Source organism: Mirounga angustirostris, unplaced genomic scaffold (assembly GCF_029215605.1).
Source record: "Mirounga angustirostris isolate CCGP_5_RB_7025 unplaced genomic scaffold, mMirAng1.0.hap1 SCAF_4, whole genome shotgun sequence".
In the NCBI taxonomy this organism is placed as follows: Eukaryota; Metazoa; Chordata; class Mammalia; order Carnivora; family Phocidae; genus Mirounga; species Mirounga angustirostris.
In genome coordinates, this window is record NW_026991712.1 from 10,042,483 (window position 1) to 10,055,427 (window position 12,945).

The following is a 12,945-nucleotide window of genomic DNA, read 5'->3' on the forward strand; positions in this document are numbered from 1 at the left end:
GCAAAGCGCGAGGTAGAGAGAAAAAATCACAAGCAGAATCCCTGCTGAGCGCAAAGCCCAATGCCTGGCTTGATCTCAGGATCCTGAGATCATGACCTAAGCCGAAATCAACAGTCAGATGCTTAACTGATAGAGCTGCCCAGGCGTCCCTTTTTTAATTTTTATTACACACACACATTATGGTCGTTATGGTTAGTATACACAACTGATTTTTATGTTAATCAAAACTCTAAGAATGCAATCTAATCTTTTCTACTATTTTTTTTAATGAATCATAAACTAAAATCTGATGCTGTAAGATTTCAATGTATTACTAAATTTTCCTTAAGTTCAAAGATAAGACATTATTACTAATGCATGGAAGAAAAAAAAAACCCAGCAACTTTCTGTGATGTTATACACAAAGAAGAACCTGTAAATCTGTATACATTTGTACTATTCATTTTATTACTGCAACTACTGAAACTTATTTACTCTTGAGAATTCAGAAGAATCAGTGGAAAATTATCTTTTATGGAAATACTCAATTGTTTAGCAAGGCTGAAATACAAGGCAATTTTAAGTTAAAAAAAATTAAGACTGGTGGAATCAACTGCCGCCCCAGCAAGAGCTCAGCAGCCAAACCACACTTAATTAAACTCACCCCTTCCTAATGTCCTCAGAACCACTGGACACAAAGCTTTTAAAACTGTTCAGCCCTATGCACCCCTATGTTTATTGTAGTATTATTTATAATAGCCAAATTATGGAAGCAGCCCAAGTTTCCACTGATAGATGGAGAAAGAAGATGTGATACACACACACACACACACATATACATACAACGGAATATTATTAAGCCATTAAAAAGAATGAAATCTTGCCATTTGCAACAACATGGATGGATCTGGAGGGTATTTTATGCATGCTAAGTGAAATAAGTCAAAGAAAGACAAATGCCATATAATTTCATTCATATGTGGAATTTAAGAAACAAAACCAAAGGAGCAAAGGGGAAAGAGACAAACCAAGAAGAGACTCTTAATCAAAGAGAACAGATGGTTACTAGAGGGAAGGTGGACAGCCGGATGGGTTAAATAGGTGATGGGGATTAAGGGGTGCACTTGTCTTAATGAGCACTGGGTGATGTATGGATTTGCTGAGTCACTCTACTGTAAACCTGAAGCTAATATAACACTGTATGTTAACTATACTGGAATTAATTTTTTTTTTTTTTTTTTACTTATTCAGCCCTTAACCAGCATGTACCCTATCAGGGCCGGCAACAAAAAGAGCAGCAATATTTCTACGCCGCTGAAATAGAGAATAGAGGCAGCTTACTGAGATACACAGAGAAGAATGGACACGAGGGAAAAGAGGAGGATTAGCTGTGTAAGGGGAGAAAACCGTGCCGAGCGCTCAAAGAGCTAACGGAGGCACGCTCAGGTGACAGCTCAAGTGCAGACGCCTCTCACTTCTGTGAGATAAGGCAGTTCATCAGCAAGTTCACTTAAGTATTTTATCTGCCACCAGCAAATCATTCATTTCTTTCACAAATACACATTAATAATGAGACTCCAAAAAAGACAGCAAGAGGTAAGTTAATAGTTAAGCTCTACATGAAATATTTTAAATTACATATGTGGAGCTGCCTTAATTTCTGCTTGCAAACTGCAGAATTAAGCATGTCTACCCAGGAGTTATAGAACAGGCTACATCCTCTCAACCAAATACAGTATGACAATCTCTTCCCCCAGCTAGAAAGCAGTACAAGACAGCTAAGGACATAAGTACAGGACAGTACATACCATGGTTAAGACACACAATCATCTTTAGATCCCTAAGCTTTAAAGTAAGATTTTTTTCCCCTAACATTTCATAAGTTGTCATAGCATCAGATCAAACAGTAAGAGACTGTCTAGCTTTGCTTTTTCTTGCTATATTGGAATGTTTCAAATGCTACTATAAATAAATGGACTGCCATTTGAGTCTTACACAGTTCCTGTCATGCATTTGTCGTGGTGGTATTTGTTTTAGTAATGCCCCACCTGCTCATCTTTGGTTCTTCTGCCTATTCAATCCTTAAAAGGACATGTTCCTCAAAGATCTGCCCTCGGCCCGTTTTGTCTTTACAGCTTATCCTTTAGTAACTTCGCCCAGTGTCGATTCCCTACCAATGCACTCTGAATGTCCTTTCAGGCATCACACACTTATTACAGCCTAAAGTCGACTCACTTTCCATCTTATCTTCCTCCAGAAAGTCCCCATATCAAACTAGAGCAATTCACCCAAACAACCAAGCCTGAAACTTCAGAGTGAATCCCGACTCCTCCTTCTCCCTCCACCCCTCATCCAATTAATTCTATCAACTGTACTTCCCCAGTAGTATCCAGACTGGTCCACTGCAATCTACCCCATGCCATCATCCAAGTCCAAAGCCCATCACTCAGACTACTGTACTTTAATAACCTCTAACTGTTCCCCCTCCAACCTCACTTATAAGTGTTTCCATAGCAACCAATGTTTCTCTTTTAGTAATCTGAGTCATTCTACAAATATACAAGGAATGTGTACCATGGGCCAAGCACTGTATCAAAAGCTACATATGGCGGCAAAGGAAACAGGTATAAGTGCTTATAAAAAGCTCCCTGTCTGGTGAGTGTAATTATGTACTCTTGACGTGTCTTCCCCACCAGACTAAGTTTCAAGAGAGCAGGCATGACAACCACAATGATGTCCATCATGCCCAGTATGAGGATACTGCTGTGTCCTCAGTGTCTATAAAAACTGGCACCTAGTGGGGATTAAATAAATGTGTTAAGACAAAATTACCAAACACACACACACACAGCCTTCAAGTCTTCACTTTCCCCAGTACCAATGACTTATTTCAACTGGCTGCTGGTTACTTCCACCTGCATGACTCACTTCAAACCCTTTCCCCAAATCCATGCTTCTCCTATGACTCCTCAGGCATCTGAGGCCATCTTCCACTCACATTCCCCCTGCAATCTCTCCTCTAAACTCCACAGCACGGTTTCAGCAGCTGAGAACAGGAGAAATGCACAGAGGACTTAGACCCCAAATTCCTGCTACTGTACATCCACCTGGAGTGCTCTTCTCTCTGCTTCTAAGGATGGAAGCACCTTTGGGAAGCTCCACGGTTCCTTGGGTGCTCACCATTTCCTTGTGTTACAGCCATCTACACAAGGTTCTACAGACTCCTTAAAGCTAGAGACTGCTTTATTTATCTCTACTTATTCCCCACGTGTGGACACTAAAATAATCTGAATGATGAATCCCTAAGAGAAATCCAAACAGAACACAAGGGAAGCTGAAAGGTGACGCCAAGAGCACAGCGAAAGCACCTGTGACTGAAAGGGCTACAAGGAGCGATCGGACAACTCCATTCCTGGAGATCATCAGAGCAACACAGGTGAGACACCATCAGGTCAAATGGTTTCGGTTTTTGCCTCTAGGCTCCTAAGCTTTTGATTCTAAAATACCTTATGTTTTTGTCAGAGGACATATTCTATTGTCTGAGACTATAAATTTCAAATTTTTTAGAGGCAGCCACATTATTTCCCTACTGAAATCAAATGCAGAATCCCCCAATAAAAAGAGCCACTCCAGCTGAAGCTGGATCAGGTAGAGAAGCCCACCTGTTCACACAACAGTCCATATTATATGTCCACAGAAGACACTTTAGAAATTTCAGCTCTAAAGGTAGCTCAAGCTTCCCTTGTGCCACCCTCTGATGTGGCACATCACATTCCATGTTGTGCCACATGGAATTCTCAGGAACTAACAAAGAGAATCCTGTGCCAGGGAATGGAGCTTTTGTAAAGGTAATATAAATAGAAATGACTGCAACAAGCATCCATCACTCTCTTCTTGCACCTGAATTGCTACATTTCATGAACCTGGTGCAGTAAGACAAACCTGGGAGAGCTTCCCAAAGGTGCTTCCATCCTTAGAAGACCAAGCAAGGAACCAGGATGGAACCAAGGGAAAAGGTGGCAAGGAGTAGACAAGTCCCCTAAGTCTGTTTCTAATTGGGGCTGAGAAGTGAAGAAGAAACTGGCCCGCTGAAGTCCACAGAGTACAGCCCAGCTAAGAGAACAGGAGAAATGCACAGAGGACTTAGACCCCAAATCCCTGCTACTGTACATCCACCTGGAGTGCTCTTCTCTCTGCAGAAGCCCTCCTGGGACCATATATAGCAAGTGGTAATAATCCAAGAAGCAACTATCTTGTCCTTACAACATGATGATGCTGATAACATGTTCATGAAGTATTTCTACCTCTAAAGCACAATTACATAAATCCTACTGCATGTAAGTATCCCTGAGTTTCCACTTAATACAAAAAACACCTAGTAAAAATACTTATAACTAAGCTCAAAATCCGTTTGAGTCATATGTCATAAATGGGCCACTCATTTCAATTTCTAGCCCCAACACAATACCTTTTGCAAAGTTTATGAAGCTCCAGGAATTGACGATGGCAAACTTGAACACTTTATATTTGATTTTGTCTGCCCAGCAGGAGCCAGATCCATTTAAAGTCAAGTGCAACCACAGCACAGAGAACTTTGTAGCAAATTGCCAAGACAGCTGTTCAAAAAGCCAATTAAATTCCAGGGGTGTGAAGAACACTTAGCATTACCCAGAAAACTACTGCAGCAGGAATACCCTGGAGTTCAGGTAGTGAAAAGAAAAAGGTATAGCTGAATAACCCACCAACTAAGAATACAAACAAACTAAATAAATAAATTAAAAGCATTAAGAAGGACAAGTCTTCTTGAAGACTGTATAGCAAAATATTTAATGCCTAGTTTTAGAATACAGCAAACTCTTAATTCAGAAGTACAGTGAAAAAAACCTGAGTAGTGATTCCTTCTTTAATAAAAATAGAATCATGCTATCTCATAATACCTGAAGCTAAAAAGCAGTAAATATATATGCAAAAGGAAGAATATGACAGCTTACATGGAAAGAGGAAAAATTATAGTAGCTCCTGTTTGCTTTAGAGCACAGGCGAGAGCAGGCTCATCTCAAGAACTGAATGAACATGACAAATACAAATGATGAGAGAATTGTGACAGGTTTGACATATGAATCATAGGAGGAACTGCCAACATTCATTTTACGATCATACTTGCCTAGAATTGTGTTCTACAACACACAACTGTTCCAAACACACACACACACACACACACACCCCACCTACAAACTCCCAGTAAATTGAACCCACACATAATGATTCTTCTCAACCTTTCAGGTTTTCGTGATTGAAACCACCACTTCAGATTATTTCTTCCTCCTTTCAGATTAAATACCAATGATAAAAAAAGCCCCATTATTTTACTTCCTATTCAAAAACATTATTCACCAACCACTGCTCAAAGTACCTCACAGAATTTTACATCACCTAGCATATGACAGCTATAGCAATCACACAACAAATGCAATGGTTTCCTATATACAGTCAACATTATTGGATCAATTAAAATTCTCTTCTGTGAGCTAAAGGAAAAGCCAGTTCAGGGCAATATTTTAATGTTTCATTTCAGTTTTTTTAAATTTTTTTTTTTTAATTCTGTTAAAGCTGTAAAAAGCCTGAAGCATCCTTTTCTGATTGCAGAATATATGCTAACTATAAAAATCTGAAAAACACAAAAGAAAATAAAAATAATTCATGACCTTTGAGACCATGACCCAGGCAGAACGCAGACACTTAACCAACTGAGGCACCCCTAAACTTCTGCCTTTTGTACTATACCTCACCGCCTTTACCTGTTGTTACTATTAAAAAGTCTTTGGTAATCTGACAATCCAAAACTGATTTCAGCTTTTAATTACCATTTCCTTATTAATGAAATTTAATCATTTCCCCCAAAATCTTTATCAATTGTTTGTACCGAGACTTTTATAAGCATAGGTATATGTTTTAACCACATAGGATTGGTGTTTTGTTTCTGATTTGTATAAATACTATAAATATTGATTTTTTTTATATTTGATATTAACTTTAAATCCTTTAAATCTATAACCACAAATTTTTGTAACACCTCTATCCCACAGCCTTCTAACCCCTATGAAGGTATGTAGTTTTGAACACCAATCCAGTATTCAGATAACCTACGTTCTAGTAGCACACCATTACCCAGCTGAATGGCACACTTAACCCACTCGATTTAACCTTTTTCTTAATGATTGCATTAACTGTTCTTTACAGCTATAAAATTCAATTCGATTTCATTTTTCCTTTTCTTAAATTCCCTCTCTGGTAATCTACAATTCCTAAATTAACTCTCTTCATATATATTGAATTTAGAAAAGCCTTACCAAATATTCATCTACATTATAATTAAAAGATTTCATTAGGCTAGCAGAAAGGTAAGAAAATAAAAAGCATGTGAAAGATTAGGAGGAAATAAAGTAGAAGAAAAAAGTACTTAGAATGGGGTGCTTGGGTGGCTCAGTAGGTTAAGCGCCAGCTCTTGATTCCAGCTCAGGTCATGATCTCAGGGTCCTGGGATTGAGCCCTGCCTGGGGCTCCCTGCTCAGTGGGCAGTCTGCTTGTCTCCCTCTCCCTCTGCCCTTCCCCCTGCTCACGTGCACTCTCTCTCTCTCTTAAATCATCTTTAAAAAAAAAAAAGTACTTAGAATGTAAACATATATATATATATACACATATATACGAAACACATGTATAATATAAACATTTTTTATATTTAAAAAACAAAAATTAGAACCAGAAACTCTTCTGAATCTTTAAAAAATAATGGCATGATATATTTGGAAAATGATGATATTCTTCTACAACCTGAATTACAAACCTTTTGGCCAAAGAACAACTGTCACTCTGGCGATTTCCATCTTTCCAGGGGATACATCTCAGTATGCTTTTGAATCTCTTGAAACTATATGCAAAACTTTATGTGAAAATCTGCATCTTCTGGGGAAGAATAATCATGGTGTTCATCAGACTGTCAACAGGGTTCATTTTGCAAAAATATTTAAGAATCCCTAACCTAGACAAACAGCTCAGGTCTTAACTACTGGTCTACCCTTTCCTCCTTCAAGTGGTGGGGGCCATTCTGGGATTTTCTGTGCCTTCCTCTCCATTTCTGAGAATGTCAGGGACTAGTTTCCTTCAATGTCATCAATAAAAACCCTTCTATTACCACTATAAAGAGGTAAGCATTTCCTACACAGGGGCTCCTCCAAAGGAGTTTAAAGTGGAGTTTGTAACAGAACTGGTTGTTCCTACAGAAAGACTGTATGATTCAGAAATACAATAAAAATACCTATGTAGCAGCTCTTTCTGTTTGTGGGTCCTGTCCCCCTGCTTTAATTAAATCACCTTTTTTGCACCAAAAAAGTAAAATAAAAATACCTGCATAGTGATTCCTTCTTTAATAAAAATTGGAATCATGTTACCTAATAATACCTAAAGGTAGGCAGCAGTAAACAAATATGCAAAGGGAGAGCATGACAGAGTACATGAAATCAGATTTGTCCTCTGCAATCCATCACATTCCTACTGAAACCCCATTCATGACAACTGGGTCATTCCATATCACAGCACAGTTATGCAATGGGTAAAATGTAGCTTTCTCCTAAGAACTAGGACCTTGGGGCGCCTGGGTGGCTCAGTCGTTAAGCATCTGCCTTCGGCTCAAGTCATGATCCCAGGGTCCTGGGATCGAGCCCTACATCGGGCTTCCTGCTCAGCGGGAAGCCTGCTTCTCCCTCTCCCACTCCCCCTGCTTGTGTTCCCTCTCTCGCTGTGTCTCTCTCTGTCAAAGAAATAAATAAAATCTTAAAAAAAAAAAAAGAACTAGGACCTTCATTTTTGACTCAGGAAAAAAAAAGGGCCTCTGCCCCCCAAAACAAAGGACTTTTTTTCTTTTAGAGGGATCTGTGGGCTGAGGAGGGGACAGAGAGGCAACACTGAAAACCACAGCCTAGAGAGCCAGAGAAGGATGGCTTTAGTTGTTTTTGTTTCAAGCTGCTCACTCCAAATTACCCCCAATGGCAGGCAAGTTCCCCAGAACGCTGGGCTAACTCCTCCCACCTCCCCCTTATCCCCATAGTACAGCTTTGCAAGGTATTCAGAACTGTGGAAATCCTGAGATGGAAAAGCAAGGTATGGACAAAGGGGAAGCTGCCCAGGGTCCCTGAAGGACTGTAACAGGGTCAACCCGAATTCAGGGTCAGGAAAGGCCCTGCCCTGACCCAACAGGTCACTGTTGACTCAGTCAGCCCCGCACGCTCCTTTGGGCCTCTGGTTGAGAAGGCAATCTCTGGGGAGCAGGCTGCAGGGACCCTGGACAGGAAAGCAAGCCACCAGGCGGCAAGCACAGCCTAATCTACAACAGTTCAATCTTTGAACCAGTGGTTCTCAAACCAGGGACAATTATGACCCCCAGGGGGCATTTGGCAATGTCTGGAAACAGTTCTGATGGTCAAGACTTTGAGGAACAGGGGAATTTACTATAAGCCTCTAGTGGATAAAGGCCAGAGTTGCTGCTAAACATCTCAAGACAAAGTACATGACAGCCCGGTACCTCCCAAACAAAAAATTATCCGATCCAAGACATCAAAAGAGCAAAGTTCGAGAAATCCTGATTAAGACTATGATTTGCAAGCTTCCATTTTTATTCTTGTCTCAGGCCTCACAAATGTTATAAGCAGGCCTGCTAAGAACCTAATCCTAAATTATAGAACTCTTATAACACTGTTTTAACAGAAAAAAAAGTTTATTTCAGGTTTTAGTATCCAAAGAATAACTTCTGTGACTCCAGTTAAGATTCAATCATTCATTTATTCAACATTTACCAAGCACTTATTATGTAATTAAGCACAGTGCTAAGCAAAAGTAATGGTGTCAAAAGAAATTGATAGTATCTGGTAGATTCAATCCTGCCTGGCTCAGAGCAGTGTAGTAAGAAAAAAGAACTGGGACTCTGTGAAGTCACACACATCTAGTTCTGATCCCACATTCCACCATTTACTGTCATTAGGCAAGTTACTTAACTTCCTTGAACTTCAATCTCTCTATTTCTATGTCACATAGGGCCTCCCACAAAGGAAAAGATAATAAGAAGCACAAAGTATACCGCGTGGCACACAACAGTATTCAATTATTAATTCTCTATTACTAATAGCAAGTTTTCATTTTTTATAAAGTAATCAGTATGCTGGAAATGGCTAGTATGCCTATGAAAAGGAGAGTCATTGTTACTGTGACTGTGACAGCTTGAACACAATTTTAGTCAAGTTCATTGCATGGCATATTAAGATCCTTCAAATTCTGGCTCCCATCTCCTCCAGCTTTATCTTCCACCACCCACATCATCTTTAATGTCATATGTCCCATGAGTGGGAACAGACTGAAAGATGAGATCTGGTAGTAACCAGTGTCAAGCCAAAGGTCACTGTGAGTAAGAAAATTCTTTTAGCTGTAACTCTGGCAGTAAACATAGGTACTCGGTGGAAGGGTGAGGAGGGGCATAGAGAACAAATGAACACAAAAGGCTCCCAAGTCAGGAATAGGTCATTTGCTTATAATGCATTTCTAAATGGAAACACTTCAACCAGCCTCCATCTTTCACTTCACAATTCGTCAGTATCTTGCACCTCTTTCATAAGAATGGACTGAAAAATAAGTCAAATATAATCAGCCCCATCAGTGGAAAAAAACAAACATGGAATGACCACATTACCATAGCCTAACAAATCTGACCAGATATCAAATGCCAACATCTAAGTGAGAAAAGAAAGCCTTAACCACCAATTACTGAAAGTATAGTTATTTATAGCGAACAATGGTTAAGCATTTCAGTTCCCCTTAGCCATACACAATACCTTTACATAGATCATAAAAGAACACATCTTACTGGACCTGTTTTTAGGCAAACTGTCAGCTACGGAAACCCTTTCACAAAGTAGTTTACTAAAAAGGAAGTCTGTGCCTATACAACCAAGTATCTATTGAGCACATCAGTGAAATCCTCAGCCTTCTTTGCCCAGAGTCCTGTGACAAGACAGAAGAAAAGGCAAAAATGTTAAATTTTCTTGTAAGCTCACATGTCTGACTAAAGTTTTGGCTAAGCTTACTTTTTGTCTTCATGTAACCTCAGGGGAAAAAGTGGGGGAAGAGGGTAAACTATAATCAACTTAATGCTGAAAAACCAAAAATAAACTTCATCTATGCTCCTTGTGGTTAAGGATTATAGGGAGGAGATCTACATTCAAGTCCTGGTTCTATCCCATGTATGACCTTAGCCAAGTTACTGAAACTCACTGAGTCTCAGTCTCCTGATATGAAAAAGAAAAGAAAATCACTGAATTAAGAAGCTTTAACATTTCTCCCACTCAAATTCTTCTCTTTTTTTCATTATTAACATATAATGTATTATTTGTTTCAGGGTACAGGTCTGTGATTCATCAGTCTTATACAATACACAGTGCTCACCACAACACATACCCTCTTCCACTCAAATTCTTATTGTTTGAAAATCTTTAATATCAAAATGTTTCTTAACGGTCCTTTGAAACTAGAGGAAGAAATAAAGGCCTCTAGAGAAATGATGTATCAAATTATACCTTTGTAGGTTTGAAGAGATCATTTAGTGAAACACTCTTGAAATCTGTGCTTAGTGATTATTGCAAACTACTGGCTGCAAATAGAGTGACATAACCACAAAACTGCTCCTGTGTCGCAGTAGCTTCCCGCCAGGCATCCTTCCAGGTAGCTGCTTTCTGAAAAAGAGTTTACAGCTCTCCAAAATAATTCCAATAAAGCTACCATTACCATTCATGAGATAATGCAATTGCTTAGCCTTCAGGGGTATACCATGCTCCATCAGATTCCGCTTATTAACATCAGTTTCAATGACTTGAGAGTATCAATATTCCAAATAAGCAACAAAACAGCAATACTAGAATAATTCTAGTATAATTCTGGAGCAAGGGTCACTTTCAGAATTAGAGAGTCTGAGAGACCCTAGTGATCATCTCCAACAGAAAAGCATTACATTTATTCACTAAAGCCTTTAACTAGCTGAGCTTACAAATGAGCCTCTGAACTCATCTGACATTAAAAAAAAACACCACCACCACACAAACAATTTATTTGGAGAGATTTCTTCCTAAAAACATCCCCAAAGGGGAAAAAGAAATTCCCAAAGAAAGTAGTAATTTTGCTGTCTCTGCTTATGTTGCAATTTATTCTACAGGCAGAGTTCCCGAGAAGTACTACTGTCTGCTGAACTATCCCAGCAATTTTTGGTGGTTCTGGCCATAAAAGGAGACAAAAGGCAATATGAACACTTCACAGCGGTACTACCAGCTGGTACTACACTTCATGCAATCACAGAAACTGTACCATAATAAATATTAACAGTAATGACAGATAATTCAAACGTTTCACTTGCCTTCCAATCAGGTCATAAAATCTGCATTCTTAACTATGCAAATACAGCATGGTTCATTTTGCATTGTAAATCATGTATTTTAAAAGAAACAAGTTTTCTAAATCCACTCCATGAAGCTAATCTTAGAACTAAAAATCTGTTTAATTTCACAACATATTTTGCCATTTCACCAATAAATTCCATTTGAAGCCTTAACTTTCAAGAATACGTTTTTATTCCTTCCCTTTTCCTCTCTCAGACGGTAAGAGTAGCACAATGCTAATCTAAAATATTCCTCAATGACATGAATTTAGAAATAGCAATTATAATTATGATGATATTCCTCTAGTCTGGAGAAATACAATGAAAATATAAACTGCTGACATATTAAATTAATACAAAATTCAAGACCATGAGTTAAGAACACACAAATTACTGTGTTCATAAAACAAAATCCACCTTACCCACCCACGTAGGAGCGGTTAAAAGTAATCGTTTCATCAAGCTCATTCACAGCATTACATAAACCTTTCTAATATCTGGAAATAATTCCTCTTTACAACCAATACACAAAACACGCATTTGAGGCTGACCTGGAAATCCACTGTCCCGTATGTCTACCAAAATAAGGACGGTGAGGAGTTAGGAATTCAAAGAAATGTGAGCTAATTAGGAGCGTATTTACAAGTGGTTACAGACTTTACAATATGGAACACTTACTCAAAAGCGCCCTAATCGAAAACAATCTCTATAATCAATCATCATCTTGCTTCCTCCCGTCCAAGATTAATTAGGGAGTCTCTGTGGGCCACTGGGTTTAAAGTCACATTGCAATTCTCTGGGTCGTCCTGAAATGGGCCATTAGAAATACTGCTCTGCCCGGTTTGTCCAAAACGTCCCCCAAATGCACTGTTCTTCAAACTTTAGGGTCCCTCAATAACACCAAGACCTCTTATTAAGCACGCAGATTCCGGGGCCCAAGCCTAGGAATCAGTGTGCCTAGGGAGGAACCCTGAACATTCTCAATCAGCAGCCAGGTGAATCTGAAGCAGGCGGTCCAACAGCTTCCTGGGGCACAGAAGCCTAACAAGCTCCCAAAAGAGCACCTACTTCAGCCACCCCGGCGCGTTACGGACGGGGAGAGTCAAGGCTACGGGGAACTTCGCGAGCCTCGAGGAGGGACTCTGGGCCGGGCCCGGATCCCCCCGAACCGTGCGTCCAACTAGGCGACGCCTGGTCCCGGAGGAAGTGAGTACGTGACGCGACCGCAGTTATTTTCAGCATTTCCACGAAGTACCCCGGCTCTGTAAAGAGCTGGGGAAAGAGAGTGGACTTTGTTAAGTCCCACAGGTCTAGGTTACTCCAGCCCAGCCACTTACTAGCCGAGCGTCCTTAACGTTCGGGTCTCAGTTTCCCCGTTTGTGCAACGGGATCACGCCGCCCCGCGGGAAGGCTAAGCCGAAACGAAAGTAACTCGGCGGGTCGCAGGCACTTCCGGGCTCTCCCGCGCCTGGCCCGGCTTCCCCGCCGCCGCAGCG

At 40.0% G+C, this 12,945-nt stretch overlaps 1 protein-coding gene and 1 long non-coding RNA gene across 7 annotated transcripts in view; one reads left to right on the plus strand and one right to left on the minus strand.

Moving 5' to 3' along the window:
- EFR3A (EFR3 homolog A) overlaps positions 1–12,945 on the minus strand; it is a 115,011-nt gene that overhangs the window by 101,801 nt on the left and 265 nt on the right. Inside the window, exon 1 of one of the 4 annotated variants that reach the window (XM_064587863.1) lies at positions 12,787–12,926. The exons of 2 other annotated variants lie outside the window; for them this stretch is intronic. The gene's annotated coding sequence lies outside the window, so the exon portion shown is untranslated. Of the gene's footprint in view, positions 1–12,786; positions 12,927–12,945 lie in introns of those variants that run through there. One more of the 4 variants, XM_045895865.3, reaches the window with a different exon arrangement.
- LOC123860477 (uncharacterized) overlaps positions 12,415–12,945 on the plus strand; it is a 62,584-nt gene continuing 62,053 nt past the window's right edge. For 2 of the 3 annotated variants that reach the window (XR_010410504.1, XR_010410503.1), the window contains exon 1: positions 12,415–12,655. This is a non-coding gene — a long non-coding RNA (uncharacterized LOC123860477). Of the gene's footprint in view, positions 12,660–12,945 lie in introns of all 3 variants that reach the window. The other variant, XR_010410505.1, reaches the window with a different exon arrangement.